General features: G+C 44.3%; 1 protein-coding gene across 3 annotated transcripts in view; it reads right to left on the bottom strand.

Annotated features, from left to right (window-relative positions):
• The window catches only part of GRAMD1C (GRAM domain containing 1C), a 233,444-nt gene that overhangs the window by 198,255 nt on the left and 12,899 nt on the right, over window positions 1–22,290 (bottom strand). Inside the window, exon 1 of one of the 3 annotated variants that reach the window (XM_077479692.1) lies at window positions 4,447–4,783. The exons of the other annotated variants lie outside the window; for them this stretch is intronic. The gene's annotated coding sequence lies outside the window, so the exon portion shown is untranslated. Of the gene's footprint in view, window positions 1–4,446; window positions 4,784–22,290 lie in introns of those variants that run through there. 3 annotated transcript variants of the gene reach the window in all.

The raw sequence follows: 22,290 nt of genomic DNA, 5'->3' as shown, positions 1-22,290 counted from the left end.
GTAGGAGTCCTGGATATACGGTTATGTGCAAGGAATGTACTGTGATTAATTATCGCCTTGAGGTGTAAGTTTTTGTGGCCTTCCCCCTTTACTTGCTAGAACACTGCCACAGCAACCAATGATGCTGTTGCTATGCTACCAGAATCATAACAACCAATGTTGCTGTTGCTATGCTACCAGAATCATAACAACCAATGTTGCTGTTGCTCAGCTGATAGCATCCTAGCAACCAATTATGCTGTTGCTTAGCTGCTAGTGTCCTAGCAACCAATGATGCTGCTGCTTAGCTACTAGTGTCCTAGCAACCAATGATGCTGTTGCTCAGCTGCTAGTGTCCTAGCAACCAATGATGTTGTGGCTCAGCTGCTAGCGTCCAAGCAACCAATGATGCTATGGCTCAGCTGCTAGCGTCCTAGCAACCAATGATGCTGTGGCTTAGCTGCAAGCATTCTAGCAACCAATGATTTTGTGGCTTAGCTGCAAACGTTCTAGCAACCAATGATGCTGTGTAGTGATCTGTCATTGGTTGCTAGGATGCTACTGGATGGACCGCCCCAACATTCCTGGATGCTAGAATGCAGATGGCTGAGCGCTACAGAGTCATTGGTCATTCTGGTACAGATGGTCCCCTGCACTATAACAACCAATGACGCTGTCCAACTAAGCTTATTGTGTCCTAGCAACCAGCTCAGTAATGCTGCCGTCAGGGCAACATTACTGAGTTGCATGTCCAGTATGGACATTCTGTCTACGTGCCCCACAGATTGTCATTTTAGGCAGTCAGCTCACAGTTTTTGCAACCTTCCCCCTTTGCTTGCTAGGACGATGCCACAGCAACTAAGGATGCTGTGTCTCAGTTGTCAGCATCCTAGCAACCAATGATACTGTGTGATAGCCTGTCATTGGTTGCTAAAATGCTAGCGGATGGACCACCCAGCATTACTGGTTGCTAGGACGTAGGCGGCTGGGCCCTACAGAGTCATTGGTTGTTCTGGTGCACCATAACAGCCAATGATGATGTGCGACCAAGCCGAACAAGTGTCCTAGCAACCAACTCAGTAATATTGCCCTGTGCATACAGGGCAACATGCTGCAGTGAGGACAGAGTGTCCAGGATGGATAGTCTGGCCTCAGTGCCCCAAAGATTGTCACCTGAGGCAATTATCTAACAGTTTTTACAAACTTCCCCTTTTGTTTGCTAGGATGCTACCACGGCAACCAATGATGCTGTGGCTCAGTTGCTAGTGTCCTAGTAACCAATGATACTGTGTGGTTGGCTGTCATTGGTTGCTAGGATGCTAGCGGATGGATTGCCCAGCATTACTGGTTACTAGAACGCAGGTGGGCCCTACAGAGTCACTGGCTGTTCTGGTGCACCATAACAACCAATGAATCTGTGCGACCAAGCCGCCAGTGTCCTAGAAACCAGCTCAGTAATGTTGCCTTGTGTATACACATGTACATTCTAACCTCAGTGCCGCCCCCCACAGATTGCCACCTGAGGCAGTCACCTCACTTTGTTGCATTGTCAGCGCGCCCCTCTTAGGACATCTATTGTAGCTTGGAGGTCCGTTTAAAATCTTTTGTTGAACAAGATCATCAAGTACAGACAACGCGTTTTAGGGGAAAGGTCTCACCTTCTTCAGGGCTACCATTATACAGCCAACACAAGGTTTGTTAAAAAGAGGGGGCGCTCTCCTTGGAGGAAGTGAACCTGTGGTGAAAGTGAGGTGCATATAGGACCTGGTTGCAGTCTTAGGCTGCTACCTCTCTGACCACGATAAATATATCACTCATCAGATGATCAAATCCTGGACATGTTGTTGGAAGCGAAGGTTCAATTAAAATCTTTTATTGAACAAGCGCCTACTGCAAACTGTCATTTAGCTTGAAGGTTCAAATAAATAAATTCAAATTTGTTTTTTATTGAACAAGATCATCAAACACTGCCGACGCGTTTCATGGGAAAATCCTTCCCTTCTTCAGGGCGTTATACAATGTTTTTTGGAGCAATCAAGACGAGGTTTGTTGGGGGTGAGAATATCAGAGCTTTTGACCACATTATAATTGACATTCTCAGCCCCTCCGTTACCATTGTATATAGCCCTGAAGAAGGGGGGGGGCCTTTCCCCTGAAACGCGTTGGACGTACTTGATGATCTGAATAATGGGTTACATCCCCATTACCTCCCTCCTTTGTAATCACATTAGAACCCATCAGCGGACCTGTCCGCTGACATCCGCTGTTCCATAGAGAACAATGGGTGGTCTGATCGGGGACCCCGGTGCTGGAAACCATGAAGGGCCCCCCTGACCACCGGGGGCCCTTTCCATTGGCCCTGGGGCCCTTTCCTCCAAGCCCAGGACCCTTCCCACTGATCTCTGGCCCTTTAGTCCCATCTTAAGGCCCCGGGTTCACACCGCTGCAACTTATCATATGACTTGCAACACATGAAAAGTCAAAACCCATTCATTTCAATGGGTGCCGTCAATGTGACTCAAGTCAAAGCTGCAAAAAAAAAAAGGTTCCTGCACTATTTTTCTGCAACTTGAGTGCCATAGACTGCAATGTTAATTACAAAAGTCACAAGCAAGTAGCAAGGAAATCACAAGCAAGTTGCAAGGAACTTGCAAGCAGGTCACACAGACCATTACAGTCCCGCAGCGGGACCCTTTCAAATGTTCTGCAGTGGCCCCCTTCCTACAATCTTGGCCCCCCTCCCCATAGTAGTGGAACACCAGGGCCTGGTTGCCCTTTGCGACCCTGGTAGTTCCACCACTGATTCACACTACTGCATGTTGGGACACGCATGGAAACATTCTGTCATTTAACAGACATGATTGATTAATTGTTAATGGCACTCACACCCATCTGCAAACGTGCCGCGTTTTCATGCACGCCAAATCACATGGTGCTGATTCTGTGCAGCGCCTATGCGGAAAAGGGTCAGGGACTTTCTTTTCTGCATTTCTTGTGTATAGGACATCCAATCGAAATGACGCAAAAGGGCAGAACCTTCACCGTGCAGGATAAGGTGCAGCAGTGGGGGCACACAGATGGGGACACTCAGATGGGGACACCTGATCTTTGGGGGCACTCAGATGGGGACACCTACTTTAAGGGAGCACTCTGATGGGGTCACCTGATGTAAGGGGTACTCTGATTGGGACACCTGATAAATAAGGGCAATTGGATAGGGACACCTGATGTAAATGGGGCACTCTGCTGGGCACAAGCTGATGGGGGACCTGAACTTTGGGGGCACTCAGATGGGGACACCTACTCTATGGGGGCACTCTGATGGGGTCATCTGATGTAAGGGATACTCTGATGGGGAACCTGATGTAAGAGGGCACTCTGATGGGGGAACCTGATCTAGGAGGAGCTCTGATGGGGTCATCTGATGTAAGGGATACTCTGATGGGGCACCTGATGTAAGAGGGCACTCTGATAGGGGAACCTGATCTAGAAGGAGCTCTGATGGGGTCATCTGATGTAAGGGGTACCCTGAAGGGGACACCTGATAAATAAGTGCAATTGGACAGGGACACCTGATGTAAATGGGGCACTCTGCTGGGCACACGCTGATGGGGGACCTGAACTTTGGGGGCACTCAGATGGGGACACCTACTCTATGGGGGCACTCTGATGGGGTCATCTGATGTAAGGGATACTCTGATGGGGGAACCTGATCTAGGAGGAGCTCTGATGGGGTCATCTGATGTAAGGGATACTCTGATGGGGCACCTGATGTGAGAGGGCACTCTGATAGGGGAACCTGATCTAGAAGGAGCTCTGATGGGGTCATCTGATGTAAGGGGTACCCTGATGGGGACACCTGATTTCTGGGGGGCACTCTGATAGGAATACCTGATCTAGGAGGAGCTCTGATGGGGGTCATCTGATGTAAGGGGTACTCTGATGGGCATACCTGATCTATGGGGGCACGCTGATGGGGGATCTGATCTTTGGGGACACCCACATGGGGACACCTACTCTATGGGGACACTCTGATTGGATCATCTGATTTAAGCGATACTCTGAGGGGGCACCTGATGTAAGAGGGCACTCTGATGGGGAACCTGATCTAGGAGGAGCTCTGATGGGGTCATCTGATGTAAGGGATACTCTGATGGGGACACTTGATTTCTGGGGGTACTCTGATAGGAATACCTGATCTATGGGGGAGCTCTGATGGGGACACCTGATGTAAAGGGGCACCTGATGTAAAAGGGCACTCTGATGGGGACACCTGCTCTATGGAGGCATTTTAATAGGCTGCCCTACATGCAACGCATGGGAACAGTCACACCTGTAAGTGGCTGCAATGGATAAAAATGGAATGGATTGCTCACCCTGCAAAGCTCTTGCTAAATATAAAGAAGATTGTTGTGAGATCGTACAGTTCAATTGTAAAGTGAGTGGCCAGCTTGGAGAGGATCTTACCGTAAACACATATGGTGGTTTAGGAAGCTCAGCTATCAGATCTTTTCAGCAGTCGGATCTTCTCTGGATGTGTTCTGTATGGCGGTCCGCTCCTCCTTTTTGGTAGAAGAGGAGGTCCCAGGCAGGTGACACAGCTGTCACACAGGTAGGTGGGATCGGCGTCTCACCTGTCTCACCCGTCTCACCCGGCTGTCTCCCTGCAATGTTCCCGGAGAGGACGGAGATGGCTGAGCGCTCTGCAGGCTGGAACGAGCACATCGCCTGCCTGACCTCACCTGACACCTCTGCTGGATGAGCCAGTCCTGATGACAGCTCACCTGGAACAGTCCATTGTGTACGGGGAAAAGGGGGGCGGACAGGTAGAAACAATAGGGAGTTGTAAATCATTCAGGAAGAGAACACGGGAGGAACGGCTCACTCACCTGATATTAAATAACCTGAAACATCTCCCTTTATTTTCTTCCAGATATTAGTAAGAGACGGGGAGGAGGAGCTTAAAGCTGAACTCCGAGCAGATATGAAAAGGCACAACATTGATACGTCATTAACCACTTCAGTACTGGGTACTTGTACCCCCTCCCTGCCCAGGCCAATTTTCATCTTTCAGCGCTGTCCCACTTTGAATGACAGTTGCGCAGTCATTAGGGCTGAAAAAACGAATCGATTAATCGACAACTAATCGATTATGAAATTAATTGATTAATCGGCCAGTAACATAATGGGGTTAAAAAAAATTAAAATGAGCCCTTTATAGTACAAAATAAGCAAATAATCGCTACTGTAAATATTACTTTCACAGTTCTACAGTAAAAAAATAAATGAACCCCTTACAGTAGCGATTATTTGCTTTTTTTCTACTATAAAGGGCTCATTTTAGGTTTTTTTAACCCCATTATGTTACTAAACGTCTTAGCCCATGTACACACGATCGGACATTCCGACAACCAAATCCGTCGGATTTTGTCCGGTGGATTTTGTCCGAAACTGTTGCATACACACGGTCGGGCGAAGTTGTTTCGGAAAATCCGATCGTTCAGAACGTGATGACGTAATTTCGTTACGATGGGACTACGTTCAGGCTAGTAGCCAATAGCTTTGATGTAGGAATTTGATCTGAGCATGCGTGGCACTTTGTCGGATCGGAATTCTCTACACATGATCGGAGTATGTCCGATCGGAGCATTTTGTCGGAAAATATTTCCGGCAAGTTGGAAAATTTGGTCCGACGGATATTCCGACGGAAACAGTCCGATGCATACCACACACAGTCGGAATATCCGACAAAACGCTCCGATAGGACACATTCCGACGGAATCTCCGACCGTGTGTACAAGGGCTTAGACCTGGTTCACATCTATGTGTTTTTGTTTTGTTTTTTGGAGCTTTTTGCACAAACGCCCTACAGTTCATTTACATGGTATCCTATATGGCACACATTCACATCTATGCTTTTTTTCAGCCGCTGCGTATTTGGAAAGGGTCAGGGACTTTTTTTTTTTATGCAAAACAGTACTTTTTTGGCTCAATATACTTCAATGGAGAGGCTGCAGAAAGGCGCATAATGCGTTTTCTTGCAGCAATTTGTGTTTTTTAATCTGCCCAACAACAAATTGGCCAAAAAAAAAAAAATGCAAAAACGCAAACCGCAGCATAATCACGCGCGCAAAAATCAAAACGCACAGCACAAAGCACAGCGGAAACAGATCAAAAGCAAACTGTGTAGGCGTGTACCGAGCCTTATGCTGGCCACACGGATCGAAAATCTTTGTACATTCGCTGAATGAAAGAATGTTGCTTGAAATTTTCACTTGTATTTAACATTCCGTTTTTAAAATGAATGTAATTTCTGAACGAAAACCTCATACACTGTCTGAAAAATTCCTTTCACCAAGAAGTTTTCTATTATTTCCAAATTTTCCTGTCACTGTGGTTGAAAATGAACGTTGATTTGACCCACTAATGATTAGAAAATCGAACGAACGTTCTTAAAATGAATTTTTTTTTAAAGACATTTGTTTGTTTTTGTTTTTTAAATAATAATAAAAAAAAAATGATCTCTGAGTCTGATATTTACCAGATTCACCCTTTAATAGTATATATCCAAATAGTATATACAGTATATCTCTCCTCTAATAGTATATACAGTATATTTCCCCTCTAACAGTATATACAGTATATATCCTCTAATAGTATATACAGTATATCTCCTCTAATAGTATATACAGTATATATCTTCTCTAAAAGTATATACAGTATATATCCTCTCTACTAGTATTTACAGTATATCCCCTCTAATAGTATATACAGTATATATCCCCTCTAATAGAATATACAGTATATCCCCTCTAATAGTATATACAGTATATATCCTCTAATATTATATACAGTATATCCCCTCTAATAGTATATACAGTATATATCCTCTAATAGTATATACAGTATATATCCTCTCTACTAGTATATACAGTATATTCCCTCTAATAGTATATATCCCCTCTAATAGTATATACAGTATATATCCTCTCTACTAGTATATACAGTATATTCCCTCTAATAGTATATATCCCCTCTAATAGTATATACAGTATATCCCCTCTAATAGAATATACAGTATATCCCCTCTAATAGTATATACAGTATATATCCCCTCTAATAGAATATACAGTATATCCCCTCTAATAGTATATACAGTATATATCCTCTAATAGTATATACAGTATATATCTCCTCTAATAGTATATACAGTATATATCCTCTCTACTAGTATATACAGTATATTCCCTCTAATAGTATATACAGTATATCTCTCCTCTAATAGTATATACAGTATATATCCCCTCTAATAATATATACAGTATATATTACCTCTAATAGTATATACATTATATATCCTCTAATAGTATATACAGTATATCTCTCCTCTAATAGTATATACAGTATATATCCCCTCTAATAGAATATACAGTATATCCCCTCTAATAGTATATACAGTATATATCCCCTTTAATAGTATATACAGTATATATCCCCTTTAATAGTATATACAGTATATATCCCCTTTAATAGAATATACAGTATATCCCCTGAAATAGTATATACAGTATATATCCTCTAATAGTATATACAGTATATATCCCCTTTAATAGAATATACAGTATATCCCCTCTAATAGTATATCTCTTCTGTCTGTTATTCTCAGAGTGGATTAGATATTTTGCTCCCTAACCATATAGTTGGTTTATATTTACCACTGCATGGAGATATTTAAAGCGGGACTCCACCGGGACTCCGCGTTTTTTTTTTTTTTTTTTAAAGCCAGCAGCTACAAATACTGCAGCTGCTGACTTTTAAATAGTGACACTTACCTGTCCAGCGCGCCCGCGATGTCGGCACCCGAAGCCGATCGCTCGCTCGTGCCGTCGCCATCTTGGGTATGGGAATCAGGAAATGGAGCCTTTCGGCTTCATTTCCCAGTTCCCTACTGCGCATGCGCGAGCCGCGCGGCGCAATCCGGACGGTCCCCGCTGCCTCTGGGAGCTGTGTGTTTCCCAGCAGGCAGCGGGGCCCTTGCTGAAGGGGGCGGGCGCTTGCGGAAAGGGGCGTAACGTACGCCCCTTTCCGCAGAGAGCTAGCCCGGAAGTGGGTGCAGTTACCTGGATTATCCAGGTAACTGCACCCCCCTCCCCCCTGAAAGGTGCCGATTGTGGCGCCGGAGGGGGGGGGGATTCCGATGAGCGGAGGTCCATTTTAGGGTGGACCTCCGCTTTAAGAATAAATTGCCTTTTTTTTTTAAACTTTACATATTTAGGCTGGTTCACACTGCTGCGGGGGGGAGATCCGGATGTGATTCGCACAGCAAATCACATCCGATCTCCGTAGCAATGCGAGTACAGCCATACAGATAGTATGGCTGAATTCGCAGCGCTCCCGCAGCAAACTTGCACGGGACCCTTTTTTGGGTCCGCAACAGAATCGGATCGCATGGGGGTTCACACCATGCGATCCGATTCTTGTGCGAGTCGGCAGATCGCACTGCGATATGCCGACGGATCTGGGGGTGTCATTAACATAACATTGACACTCCCAGCCGTCCGCATAGGGCAGTGTGAACTGCCGGCGGGAGGTGTGCGATGCGGGAAAACGCAGCGGATTCGCGGCGTTCCCGCATCGCAGCGGTGTGAACCCGGCCTAACTAAAATATACAACACACTTTTTTTTTAAAGTTATTAACCGATTAATCAAAACAATCATCGGCCATCTAATCGATTATGGAAATAATCATTAGTTGCAGCCCTAGCGGTCATGCTACACTGTACCAAAATGACATTTGTATCATTTTTTCCACACAAATAGAGATTTATTTTGGCAGGATTTAACCACTGGGTTTTATATTTTTTTGCTAAATTAACAAAAAAAGACTGAAAATTTTGGAAAAATATATATTTTTTTCATAGTTTGTTATACATTTTTGCAAACAGGTAATTTTTCTCCTTCACTGATGGGCACTGATAGGCGGCACTGATGGGCAGAACTGATAAGTGGCACTGATAGGCGGAACTGGCAAGTGGCTCTAATGGGCACTGATAGGCAGAACTGATAAGTGGCACTGATTGCCAGCACTGAGGGGCACTAAAAGGTGGCACTGATGAGGCGGGACTGGTGGGCACTTATAAGTGGAACTGATAGGCAGCACTGATAGGTGACACTGATGAGGATGCACTGATGGGCACTGTATACCTCCCAAGATGAGATGGGAATGAGGGACACCTACTAACAATGGCATAGGACACGCCCCCCGCCACACCCCCTTAAAGGAGAATTAACCAAAAAAGAGGTTAAATAAAGCGGTTCTTCACCCTAAAGGGGAAGTTCCGCTAATCTGATCCCTCCCCCCCTCCGGTGCCACAATCGGCACCTTTCAGGAGGGAGGGGGGGTGCAGTTACCTGGATAATCCAGGTATCTGCACCCACTTCCGGCCAGACCGCCGCAGACGTCCCGCCCCCCCCCCCCCACCATAAGAGACGCGCATGCGCAGTAGGGAACCGGGCAGTGAAGCTGTAATGCTTCACTTCCCGATTACCTGACAGAGGATGGCGGTGGGGGCAGCAGAGAGACGAGCGATCCCTCGTCATCTGCCACCAACATCGCTGGACCCTGGGACAGGTAAGTGCGATTTTATTAAAAGTCAGCAGCTGCAATATTAGTAGCTGCTGGCTTTTAATATTTTTATTTTAGGTGCAGAACCACTTTAATCCAGATTATTTTTTTTTACCACTACTATTCCTTTATATTGGCTTTTACAAATTTACAAATGCAGAAATTTAGAAATCAGATGAAAGGTTTAGCGCTGGGAAACACTTTTTGAAAGATAAAAAGTGCATTTTATATACAGCTATATAGATCAGACCAAAATGAGGGACAAATGAGGGGGGAAAGAGGGACAGTCCCTCGAAATCAAGGACAGTTGGGAGCTATGGCATTGACTGGCAGCACTAGTGGGCACTGATTGGCACTGGTGGGACTGCATTCATAATCAGTGTAGATGTCCCTTTAATGCAAGCCAGTTATCGGCTCTCTTCTCCTCTCCTTGTAGTGTCAGCGTGAGAAAAGTAAAGACGATAACCAGCTTGTGTTTACATTGTGATCAGCTGTCATTGGACACAGCTAATTACATGGTAAAGGGCCACTGTGATTGGTCCAAAAGACTCAAAAGATCACAGAGCATGCTGCCCACAAGCCGCAGGGGTAGGGTTGCCACCTTTTCTTCAAGTCAAACTCGAACACTTTTGCGGCGCACAGAATTTTTTTTTTAATATAGTATAAAATACACATATATTTTGCTACTAAATAACATTTCTAATCATATGAAGTTAATAACAAGAGTCTCCCTTTACATCAAAATCCACAGAGTTCCCTTTTACATCTGAACTCAGAGTTCCCTTTTACTGTAACGGGGGACTCTGTGCAGACTCTGATGTAAGGGAGAACTCTGGGGACTCTAGCATAAGGGATGCTCTGGGAATACTGAGGGTGTACACTGAGAACTCTGATGTACGGAGAAGATTCTGATGTAAGGGGAAACACTGTGGCCTCTGGTGTAAAGGGGAACTCGGATGTAAGGGGTGCTCTGAGAACCCTGATTTACCTTGGTGTACTTTCTCAGAGGCAAGAGGGAGAAGGGGAAGACTTCAGTCACAGACAGGGATGGATGGTGAGCTCACTCACCCTTGACAGTCAACACCTCTCATCCAGATGGATCTGAGGCTGCTGGACTTCAAATTTCCGGCCCCCACTTTCCTTTTCTGAGGCACAGCGCCAGGGATTGGAGTGTGGGCAGACAGAGAGAGGTGGGGGAAAGAGGTGCAGTTTGAGCCCTCTCTCCTCTGCCCTCTGTATGTGTTTGGGGGGGTGGTTTGTTAGTGTTGGCTTTGGGCAGTGTGAAAAAATGTAACAGACACTCTCGGCTGAGACAACTGCAGTCAGTAACCCTAGCCATAGTCCAGTCTAAATAATGTGTCCGGGTTTCAGACAGTCCAAAACCTGGACACATGATTCCAAACTGTCCGGGTGAATCATGGACAGGTGGCAACCCTAGCCACAGCGTGGATGTCAGGTGGTTAAATATAAAGTATATGATAAAGTATATGATAAAGAAAATGATTCCATGGGGTTTAAGGGTACAAATTTTCCCTAACATAAAAAAGATAGATGAAATACTGAAAAATCAATAGGAATCAAATTTTCAATCATGTTCTCTATAGATAATGTCTATTGTGCTATCAATATGAGACTGAACTCAATGACGTTGATGAACAAATCAATAAATGATAACAATAAATAATAATAAATGCTGAACATGTATCCCTGGCTGGCTTGCCTTCTTTCTTAGGCAAGGAGTGCGAGCTAAGGGAACACATTGAGCAATATACCATTGAAACCATAAACAATAAAGAGATTACATGTATACGGGATCAGTCAGCACATGATATGGGCTTTGCCTATAAATGGAACCAACAAACACAACCAAGATGTCCAGCTAAACAAAATAATCAAATGCAATCGAATCATATCGTGTTTAGACCTACCCCGAAAATAAGGCCTCCCCCGAAAATAAGACCTACCCCGAAAATAAGACCTAGCTTTATTTTCCAGGAGGGCTGCAATATAAGCCATACCCGGAAAATAAGCCCTAGTTTTAAAATGCTTGTAAAATCCTATAATCCACTCTATTACAGTACTATATAATGTACAATGTGTGTGTTTCTGTAATATAATTGTGGGCAAGAGAGCTCCGGTGGGTCACAGAAGCGCAGATCGGCGTTATAACGAAGGTATTTGGCACAATTATATTACAGAAACATGCACATTGTACATTATCAGGGCCGTCTTTAAAGCAGGGCAAAAGGGGCAGCTGCCCTGGGCCCTGTCATTGTTGTGGGGCCCAAAGTAGCTGCCTCATACTTGCCAACTATCCCAGTTTAAATTTCCTTGTCCCTTGAAGTTTTAGCCCTGTTGTTGTGTACAGATGACTCACCTGCCAACCCTGTGTTTACATGTAAATAGCCGGCATTCATATGCAAATAGAAGCGGCATTACTAAGCAAATAGCTGTGGCCAGCTGCATTGATATGTAAATAAAGGCGGCATTCATATGTATATCATGCTTCCCTGCAGTGAGAAGATGATATGCTGTAACCTCTAGCAATCAGTGAGCATTATTACTGTACAGTAATCTCTAGCAACTAATTAACAGGCAGAAATCATTTGCTGTAACCTCTAGCAACTAATAAGTGAGCCATAATGTGTGCTGTAACTTCTAGCAACCAGTCAATAAGCAGTAATGATATGCTGTAACCTCTAGCAACTAATCAGTGAGCCGTAAAGTGTGCTGTAACTTCTAGCAACCAGTCGGTAAGCAGTAATGATATGCTGTAACCGCTGGCAACCAATCACAATTGCTGCCTGATCTGATACAGTAAAATGATTTTAAGTCCAGCTTCTATTTATTTTATGTCTCAGAGCAGGTAGAGAGTGAAATTGCATGGGAGGGGGCCCCCCAAATTTTTTTTGCCCGGGGTCCAATCAATATTAAAGACGGCCCTCTACATTATATACTAATGTAATATAGTATATTATAGGCTTTTACAAGCATTTTAACTCAGTTCACACTGGGGTTTCCTGACAGGCAGGGAAAGAGAGGGGGAGAGAAGGCAGCACTTTACATGGTAAGACCTACCCTGAAAATAAGCCCTACTGTGTCTTTCGTTGCCAAAATGAATATAAGACCCGGGCTTATTTTCGAGGAAACGCAGTATCACTCATATATCTGATGCTTGTTCTGTTTCCCCTGCATCCTCTAGCCAATCCAATGTATATCAAGATATTGCTAATGAAAGATCCTCTAAAAAAACATAAAGGAGATTCTAATATATCCTTTTCAGATAATATGAAGAGCGCACCGGCACCTACGCACGATCGTGAATCACCTGTAGTTCATCCTAAAAATTCACGACGACGTCTTAACACTTCTCACCCTTCTATCAAAAATTCATGTGGCCCTCAGGGCTGTAAAATGAATGGTTCAATAGGTTCTTTATCTATTCCTATTTCCTGTTCCTCGACCTTAGCCCCATTAATAATGCCTATTAAGGTAAGTGATTCCACCCTATCTATAACTAACAAAATCGATCCAAAAGTAGCTTCTATTTTTTTACCACTAGGAACACCGAAATACGGTGAAACTATAGACTCCCATCACATAACTCCTGATGAGAGTAAGCAACTTCAAATCTTGAATTTATCATCTAAGCCCTTGTACACACGGTCGGAGATTCCGACAACCAAATCCGTCGGAACTGTTGCATACACACGGTCGGACAAAGTTGTCGGAAAATCCGACGTGATGGCGTTATTTCGTTACGTCGGGACTACGTTCAGGCTAGTAGCCAATAGCTTTGGTCTAGGAATTTGATCTGAGCATGCGTGGAACTTTGTCCGATCGGAATTCTCTACACATGATCGGAGTATGTCCGATCGGAGCATTTTATCGGAAAATTTTACAAAGTTGGAAAACTTGGTCCGTCGGATAATCCGACGTAAACAGTCCGATGTAGACCACACAAAGTCGGAATATCCAAAAAAAGGTCCGATCGGACACATTCCGACGGAATCTCCGACCGTGTGTACAAAGGCTTATATATGAGGAAATTAAGGTCCTACAGTTGGGCCTTATTTTATGCCCAGACTCAAATGTTGATCGATTTGATGTCATCAAGGATATTCATTTATTCGCTTGACGGCTAATGTTTAAAACCATCTATCATAAATCAACCCATATACAGTCAGGTCCATAAATATTGGGACATCGACACCATTCTAATCTTTTTGGCTCTATACACCACGACAATGGATGAAATTAATGAAATTAAATTAAACTAACAAGATGTGCTTTAACTACAGACTTTCAGCTTTAATTTGAGGGCATTTACATCCAAATCAGGTGAACAGTGTAGGAATTACAACAGTTTGTATATGTGCCTCCCACTTTTTAAGGGACCAAAAGTAATGGGACAATTGGCTGCTCAGCTGTTCCATGGCAAGGTGTGTGTTAATCCCTCATTATCCCATTTACAAGGAGCAGATAATAGGTCCAGAGTTAATTTCAAGTGTGCTGTTTGCATTTGGAATCTGTTGCTGTCAACTCTCAATATGAGATCCAAAGAGCTGTTACTATCAGTGAAGCCATCATTAGACTGAAAAAAACAAAACAAACCCATCAGAGAGATAGCAAAAACATTAGGTGTGGCCAACTGTTTGGAACATCCTTAAAAAGAAAGAATGCACCGGTGAGCTCAGCAAGACTAAAAGACCCGGAAGACCACGGAAAACAACTGTGGTGGATGACCGAAGAATTCTTTCCCTGGTGAAGAAAACACCCTTCACAACAGTTGGTCAGATCCAGAACACTCTCCAGGAGGTAGGTGTATGTGTGTCAAAGTCAACAATCAAGAGAAGACTTCACCAGAGTGAATACAGAGGGTTCACCACAAGATGTAAACCATTGGTGAGCCTCAAAAACAGGAAGGCCAGATTAGAGTTGGCCAAACAACATCTAAAAAAAGCCTTCACAGTTCTGGAACAACATCCTATGGACCGATGAGACCGAGATCAACTTGTACCAGAGTGATGGGAAGAGAAGAGTATGGAGGAGGAAAGGAACTGCTCATGATCCAAAGCATACCACCTCATTAGTGAAGCATGGTGGTGATAGTGTCATGGCGTGGGCATGTATGGCTGCCAATGGAACTGGTTCTCTTGTATTTATTGATCATGTGACTGCTGACAAAAGCAGCAGGATGAATTCTGAAGTGTTTTGGGCCAATATTATCTGCTCATATTCAGCAAAATGCTTCAGAACTCATTGGACGGCGCTTCACAGTGCAGATGGACAATGACCCGAAGCATACTGCGAAAACAACCAAAGAGTTTTTTAAGGGAAAAAAGTGGAATTTTATGCAATGGCCAAGTCAATCACGTGACCTGAATCCGATTGAGCGTGCATTTCACTTGCTGAAGACAAAACTGAAGGGAAATGCCCCAAGAACAAGCAGGAACTGAAGACAGTTGCAGTAGAGGCCTGGCAGAGCATCACCAGGGATGAAGCCCAGTGTCTGGTGATGTCTATGCCTTCCAGACTTCAGCCTGTAATTGACTGCAAAGGATTTGCAACCAATTATTAAGTGAAAGTTTGATGGATGATTGTTAATCTGTCCCATTACTTTTGGTCCCTTAAAAAGTGGGAGTCACATATACAAACTGTTGCAATTCCTACACTGTTCACCTGATTTGGATGTAAATACCCCCAAATTAAAGCTGAAAGTCTGCAGTTAAAGTGGTTGTATACTCATTTTTTTTACTTTTACCTACAGGAAAGCCTATAATAAGGCTTAACTGTAGGTAAAAAAAAATATCTCCTAAACCTGTACGGTTTAGGAGATATTCCCCTCGGTATGCGCGGCTGACTGCAGCGGCGAATGCGCACAAGGGGATTCTTGGCTGGAAGCCTGGCAGTGGCCGGACCCAGCCGGGATGAAATCTCCCGCGCACATGCGCGGGAGTGACGATATCGCGGCTCCGGCCACTCACAGCGCCGGAGCCGCGATACCCGGAAGAAACGCCGAGGGAGCATGTCAGCTCCCTCGGCGTGGATCGGACCAGATGTCGGGGCCTCGTTCTAAGGTAAGTATTTCATAATGAGCTAGTATGTGGTGCATACTAGCTCATTATACCTTTTCCTTTGCAGGTAGAAAAAAAAAAAAAACATCTGCGGGTTTACTCCCGCTTTAAAGCACATCTTGTTTTCATTTCAAATCCATTGTCGTGGTGTATAGAGCCAAAAAGATTAGGATTGTGTCGATGTCCCAATATTTATGGACCTGACTGTATATGATTGTCTGATTGACATTAGTGGTCTCCTGTACTATGAATTCTTTTTTAGTTAATTTTCTTTCCTTTTCCCCTTTCCCCTTCCTTTTCCAATCCACTACCCTTCCCCTTCTTTGTTTTCTTCCCTCTCCCCTTCTATTTTGGGTTTTAACAACATTTCCCATCTCCCCCTTCTTATTTCCCTTCCTTGTTTGGTACTCATATATGTGATCCGAATTATATAACTATCTTATTTAATTTTATGATACTGTACTTCATATTATGTTTCTTATATTGTTATTATAGGACTGTTTAACCAGTTTATATAATTGCCAACTTGAAAATATATTTTGGTTGCTTTTTCTCTTCCTTTTCTATTTTTATATATATATATATATATATATATATATATATATATATATATATATATTTTTTTTTTTTTTTTGGAAATTTGTTTAGATATTTAGATATTTTTGTAAATACATGTGTATTTCTGTGTCTGGTCGCACCGCTCTGTCTACCATCTTCAAGACCTATATGGCGCATGGGCCTCTCTTTGCGACTTTATTTCCTGTGCACTCTGGGCGACCATACGGACGCCCAGTACGTCTGTGCTAAGTCTATGGCCGGACGCCCGATTCACTGTCCCGCACGCGCGGGCGCCGCCTCGCCTTTTCACCCTTACAAGATCTCTACGCATTTCTCTTGGATCCTCTTGAGATATGTGGAAGTTCTCCCCTCCGACCACCAGAGGAATCGATGTTCCTCACCTCTGAGGTTGAACTTCAAGACCCAGCGGCGACGAGCGAAAGGGGTGGACATGGTACGGTCCTTGCGTCCGCATCCGGCCTAGGATGGGGGGGTATTTAAGGCCACTGTTTCCAGCCATTAGATGCTGCTGGAACCTAGGGACAACACACATGCTACCGTTGAATGCCAGGGTAACGATTTGCAACTTTTTGATTATGGGAAACCATTACTACAGCATTATGTTATTGCCCTGACATAGGCTGTTGCCTTTTCAGAGGACATATTGAACTTTTTGTTGCTATGGTAATGTATTACCAACTGCTCTTGCTGTTATTATACTGCAAGTACCCTGTTTGCTTTTCGAATAAACATCTATTTTTTCCTTTTTACTTTATATCTTCTCTTTTTTCCTGGTTATTTGGATAGTGCTATTGATCAGTACTGGTGGCTCTAGACAGCGTTGTCCCTTGGCATCGAGTCCACTGTAGAACTTTGGTTTTGTAAGTTGACTTTTTTATTTTTGCTTTTATATTTCCTTTTGGAGACTTGTTCCCATATTTTCCATACCTAATTAAATTTGACACACTTTATCATCTGTTTAGTCGGTCCTTGAATGCCCCCTATGGTTGCCTCTAGCACATGTTTTTTTGGACGCGGTTAGATACCTGTGACCCCTTTAGCGATTTTGACCAATATTTCAAGAGACCAAGGTAAGGAGTGTTGCCCTGATAATAGACATGCACATGTATAGATTGAGGTTGTTGCGTAATAAAAATAAAAATATTATGTATGCAATATTATGTCTACGAATTAACTGCTGATGTAATTATTATATGTTTTTTCAATAGAAGGCTTGTACCTCTAGCTGGACAGCATCCCCTGAAGAAGCCCGATATATGGGTGAAACATGTTGGGAATTCTATCTTTCTATGCTGTATCCATAACATCTTGTTGATTTGTACTTGCCAACTGCTGTGTTTTTAACAATTTTTTATTTTTTCTAAAATAAAGAAAAATTTGAATATAAATTAGATATTACTATTTTCGAATTATCTTGCCCTCTTAAAAATCAAAATTTTCTCCCTCTGTATTCAAATGAAAGCTGTTTCAGTGGGCAATCTGATGATTCAGCCAGCTCGCCTCTTCCTCTGCACAGGTGAGGCTGCATTGATGGGCACCGGTCAGGATGCATTGATGGGCACTGGTTATGCTGCATTGATGGGCACAGGCTACGCTGTATTGATGGGCACTGGTTATGCTGCATTAATGGGCACAGGTCATGCTGCATTGATGGGCACAGGTCACACTGTATTGATGGGCACTGGTCAAGCATTGATGGGCACAAGTCAGGCTGCATTGATGGGCACTGGTGAGGCTGCACTGATGGGCAAAGTTCAGGCTACATTGCTGGGCACAGGTCACGCTTTATTGATGGGCACAGGTCACACTGCATTGATGGCCACTGGTTACCCTCCCTTGATGGGCATAGGTAAGGCTGCATTGATGGGCACTGGTTATGCTACATTGATGGGTGCAGGTCAGGCTGCATTGATGGGCACTGATTATGCTGAATTGATGGGCACTGGTGAGGCTGCATGGATGAGCACTGGTGAGGCTGCATGGATGGGCACTGGTCATGCTGCATTGATGGGCACTGGTTATGCTGCATTGATGGGCACTGGTGAGGCTGCATGGATGGGCACTGGAGACGTTGCATGGATGGGCACTGGTAATGCTGCATTGATGGGCACTGGTCACGCTGCATTGATGGGCACTGGTCACGCTGCATTGATGGGCACAGGTCAGGCTGCATTGATGGGCACTGGCGAGGCTGCACCGATGGGCTGCACTGGTGAGGCTGCACTGATGGGCACTGATAAAGTTGTTGTTAATATTTATTTTTGTAACTTAAATTGGAGAAAACAAACATTATTCAGCTGCATTCAATACAAAGAACAACCTTTGGAAAAAAAAAAATGTACTCACCTTTTCAGGTCTGTTGCTAGGGGGTCCCTCGTAATCTGCCTCTTCCTCTCCAAGGCGCCTGACGTCATTTCCCTTGGCGCCTGTGCTCGCTAGTGCTCCTGAGAGATGTCTGTCATAATTTCCCAGGGGTCACTGGGCAGGGCGGGCACTTCCAACGATGACGCCCGTTGTGATGGCAACGTCAGAAGTGTACGCCGCTGTGCTGTACGTATGGTGCATGCTGGGAATACAGCAGCACTGTACCCAAGGAAGTGTATGCTTGTGGGAATGCCCAAGCACAAATAATATAAGGTAACTTTTTTTCTTAAATAGTAATGAAAGCAGCGCTTTTTATGAGAATAACGACTGTTAATATAACATTAGAAGATAGAAAGAGAATGATTAAAAAAAAAAATCCTATATGTGGTTGGAACTCCACTTTAATTCTGCATAAAACATTTAAGTGCCATTTCATGAGATAATTTATGAGGGCGTGTTTAGGGGTGGGGCTCGGTAGGGGTTGGGTGGGGAAACTGGTGGCTAGTAACCCTTAAGGCCTGGCTAGTAGCCCTGATAATAATATTATCTATCTATCTATCTATCTATCTATCTATCTATCTATCTATCTATCTATCTATCTATCTATCTATCTATCTATCTATCCATCTATATATCAATGTGTTATCTATATATCTAACCATCTACAGTATCTATGGAGATTTTAAAACGTGACATGTTTGGCATCTATTTACTCGGCATAATGCCTTCTTTTGAATTTTACCAAAACAAATGGGTATTATATTGTGTTTTTGTGTATTAAAATTTATTAATGTGTATTTTTTCCCAAAATATTTGTGTTTGAAAAACTGCTGCGAAAATACAGTGTAACATAAAACATTGCAACACCCAACATTTTATTCTTTAAGGCCCCTGCTTTAAAAAAATATATATAATGTTTGTGGGTGCTAAACAGTTTTCTAGTTAATTAAAAAATAATAATAATATGTTTTATACATGTAGGAGAGGAATGTCATTGTATATTATCATCTATCTAATCTATCATATCTATGTATTATATATACTATATATGTAACTGTTTTGGGAAACAGTCACATTCAGTTTTTTTTCGCTTTCAGAAGATCTAATAGATAAGGACACAGAGCTGGATTTAATTTGCAAGTAGTCCTATAATGTACGTATGTCCAGGAATTACCGAAATGTATACTAAACATATCGATATTTTTTAAAATTTTGCTGACACTTTAAATGTAGGAAGCCAGCATGCTTCAGTAACAGGGACGTCTGGGTCACTGTACAGATAATCACTTAGTATATTTACCCACACACACCAAATCACATACACAAATATTATACAATACGGTGAGCGGTTATCTCCGACCTTGGGAAATCTTGTGAGATGGACTCATGGATTATTAGGCTTATGTAACAAAGACATGAGACTCAGTAATTCTTGACTTACATCCAAAGCAAATTGGTGGGAAGAAAACATAGAAAATGTGAACCTGACCCTGTGTAGACTCCTGAATCCTAAACCCCCGGCTATATACAAGGCAAGATTAAAGTGAACCTGTGGCCAGACGTTTGGCATTTAGGTATTTACATTCTTAACAGGCACACAAACGGGATTTGAAACAAGCCTGCCCTGACCTCTGTAACTACAGCCACTGTGGAGTAATTCACTTTAAAGTTCACAGCAGGACTGAAGTTGTTAAAATCACTCTGTCAGCAGCTCAGCTCACCAGCAGTGACTCCACAGCTCAGCTCCTCCCCCATCAGTGAGTCAGCAGCTCAATCCCCCTCCCATCAGGGAGTCAGCAGCTCAGCTCCCCGCCCATCAATAAGTAAGAAGCTCAACTCCTCCCCCAGCAGTGAGTCAGCAGCCCAGCTCCCCCTCCAATCATTGATTCAGCAGCTCAGCTCCTCCCCCATCATTGATTTAGCAGGTCAGCTCCCCCTCCCATTATTGATTCAGCAGTTCAGCTCCTCCTCCCATCATTGATTCAGCAGGTCAGCTCCTCCCCCATCATTGAGTCAGCAGTTCAGCTCCTTCTCTCACCACTGATTCAGCAGCTCAGCTCCCCCTCTCATCATTGATTCAGCAGCTCAGCTCCCCCTCTCATCATTGATTCAGCAGCTCAGCTCCCCCTCCCATCATTGATTCAGCAGCTCAGCTCCCCCTCTCATCATTGATTCAGCAGCTCAGATCCCCCTCCCATCATTGATTCAGCAGCTCAGATCCCCCTCCAATCATCGATTCAGCAGCTCAGCTCCCCCTCCCATCATTGATTCAGCAGTTCAGCTCCCCCTCCCATCATTGATTCAGCAGCTCAGCTCCCCCTCCCATCATTGATTCAGCAGCTCAGCTCCCCCTCTCATCATTGATTCAGCAGCTCAGCTCCTCCTCCCATCATTGATTCAGCAGCTCAGCTCCCCCTCCCATCATTGATCGAGCAGCTAAGCTCCCCCTCCCACCATTGATTGAGCAGCTCAGCTCCCCCCTCCCATCATTGATTCAGCAGCTCAGCTCCCCCTCCCATCATTGATTCAGCAGCTCAGCTCCCCCTCCCATCATTGATTCAGCAGCTCAGCTCCCCCTCCCATCATTGATTCAGCAGCTCAGCTCCCCCTCCCATCATTGATTCAGCAGCTCAGCTCCCCCTCTCATCATTGATTCAGCAGTTCAGCTCCCCCTCCCATCATTGATTCAGCAGCTCAGCTCCCCCTCCTATCATTGATTCAGCAGCTCAGCTCCCCCTCTCATCATTGATTCAGCAGCTCAGCTCCCCCTCTCATCATTGATTCAGCAGCTCAGCTCCCCCTCCCATCATTGATTCAGCAGCTCAGCTCCCCCTCTCATCATTGATTCAGCAGCTCAGCTCCCCCTCCCATCATTGATTCAGCAGCTCAGCTCCCCCTCTCATCATTGATTCAGCAGCTCAGATCCCCCTCCCATCATTGATTCAGCAGCTCTGCTCCCCCTCCAATCATTGATTCAGCAGCTCAGCTCCCCCTCCCATCATTGATTCAGCAGCTCAGCTCCTCCTCCCATCATTGATTCAGCAGCTCAGCTCCCCCTCTCGTCATTGATTCAGCAGCTCAGCTCCCCCTCTCATCATTGATTCAGCAGCTCAGCTCCCCCTCCCATCATTGATTCAGCAGTTCAGCTCCTCCTCCCATCATTGATTCAGCAGCTCAGCTCCTCCCCCATCATTGATTTAGCAGTTCAGCTCCCCCTCCCATCATTGATTCAGCAGTTCAGCTCCTCCTCCCATCATTGATTCAGCAGGTCAGCTCCTCCCCCATCATTGAGTCAGCAGCTCAGCTCCCCCTCTCATCATTGATTCAGCAGCTCAGCTCCCCCTCTCATCATTGATTCATCAGCTCAGCTCCCCCTCCCATCATTGATTCAGCAGCTCAGCTCCCCCCTCTCATCATTGATTCAGCAGCTCAGATCCCCCTCCCATCATTGATTCAGCAGCTCAGCTCCCTCTCCCATCATTGATTCAGCAGCTCAGCTCCCCCTCCCATCATTGATTTAGCAGCTCAGCTCCCCCCTCTCATCATTGATTCAGCAGCTCAGCTCCCCCTCCCATCATTGATTCAGCAGCTCAGCTCCCCCTCCCATCATTGATTCAGCAGCTCAGCTCCCCCCTCTCATCAATGATTCAGCAGCTCAGATCCCCC

The sequence above is a fragment of the Lithobates pipiens genome, unplaced genomic scaffold (genome assembly GCF_037356315.1).
Source record: "Lithobates pipiens isolate NorthernLeopardFrog02 unplaced genomic scaffold, aLitPip1_a1.2 Scaffold_16, whole genome shotgun sequence".
Classification (NCBI taxonomy): Eukaryota; Metazoa; Chordata; class Amphibia; order Anura; family Ranidae; genus Lithobates; species Lithobates pipiens.
The sequence above is the reverse complement of the archived record's forward strand: the minus strand, read 5'-3'. Positions and strand labels throughout refer to the sequence as shown.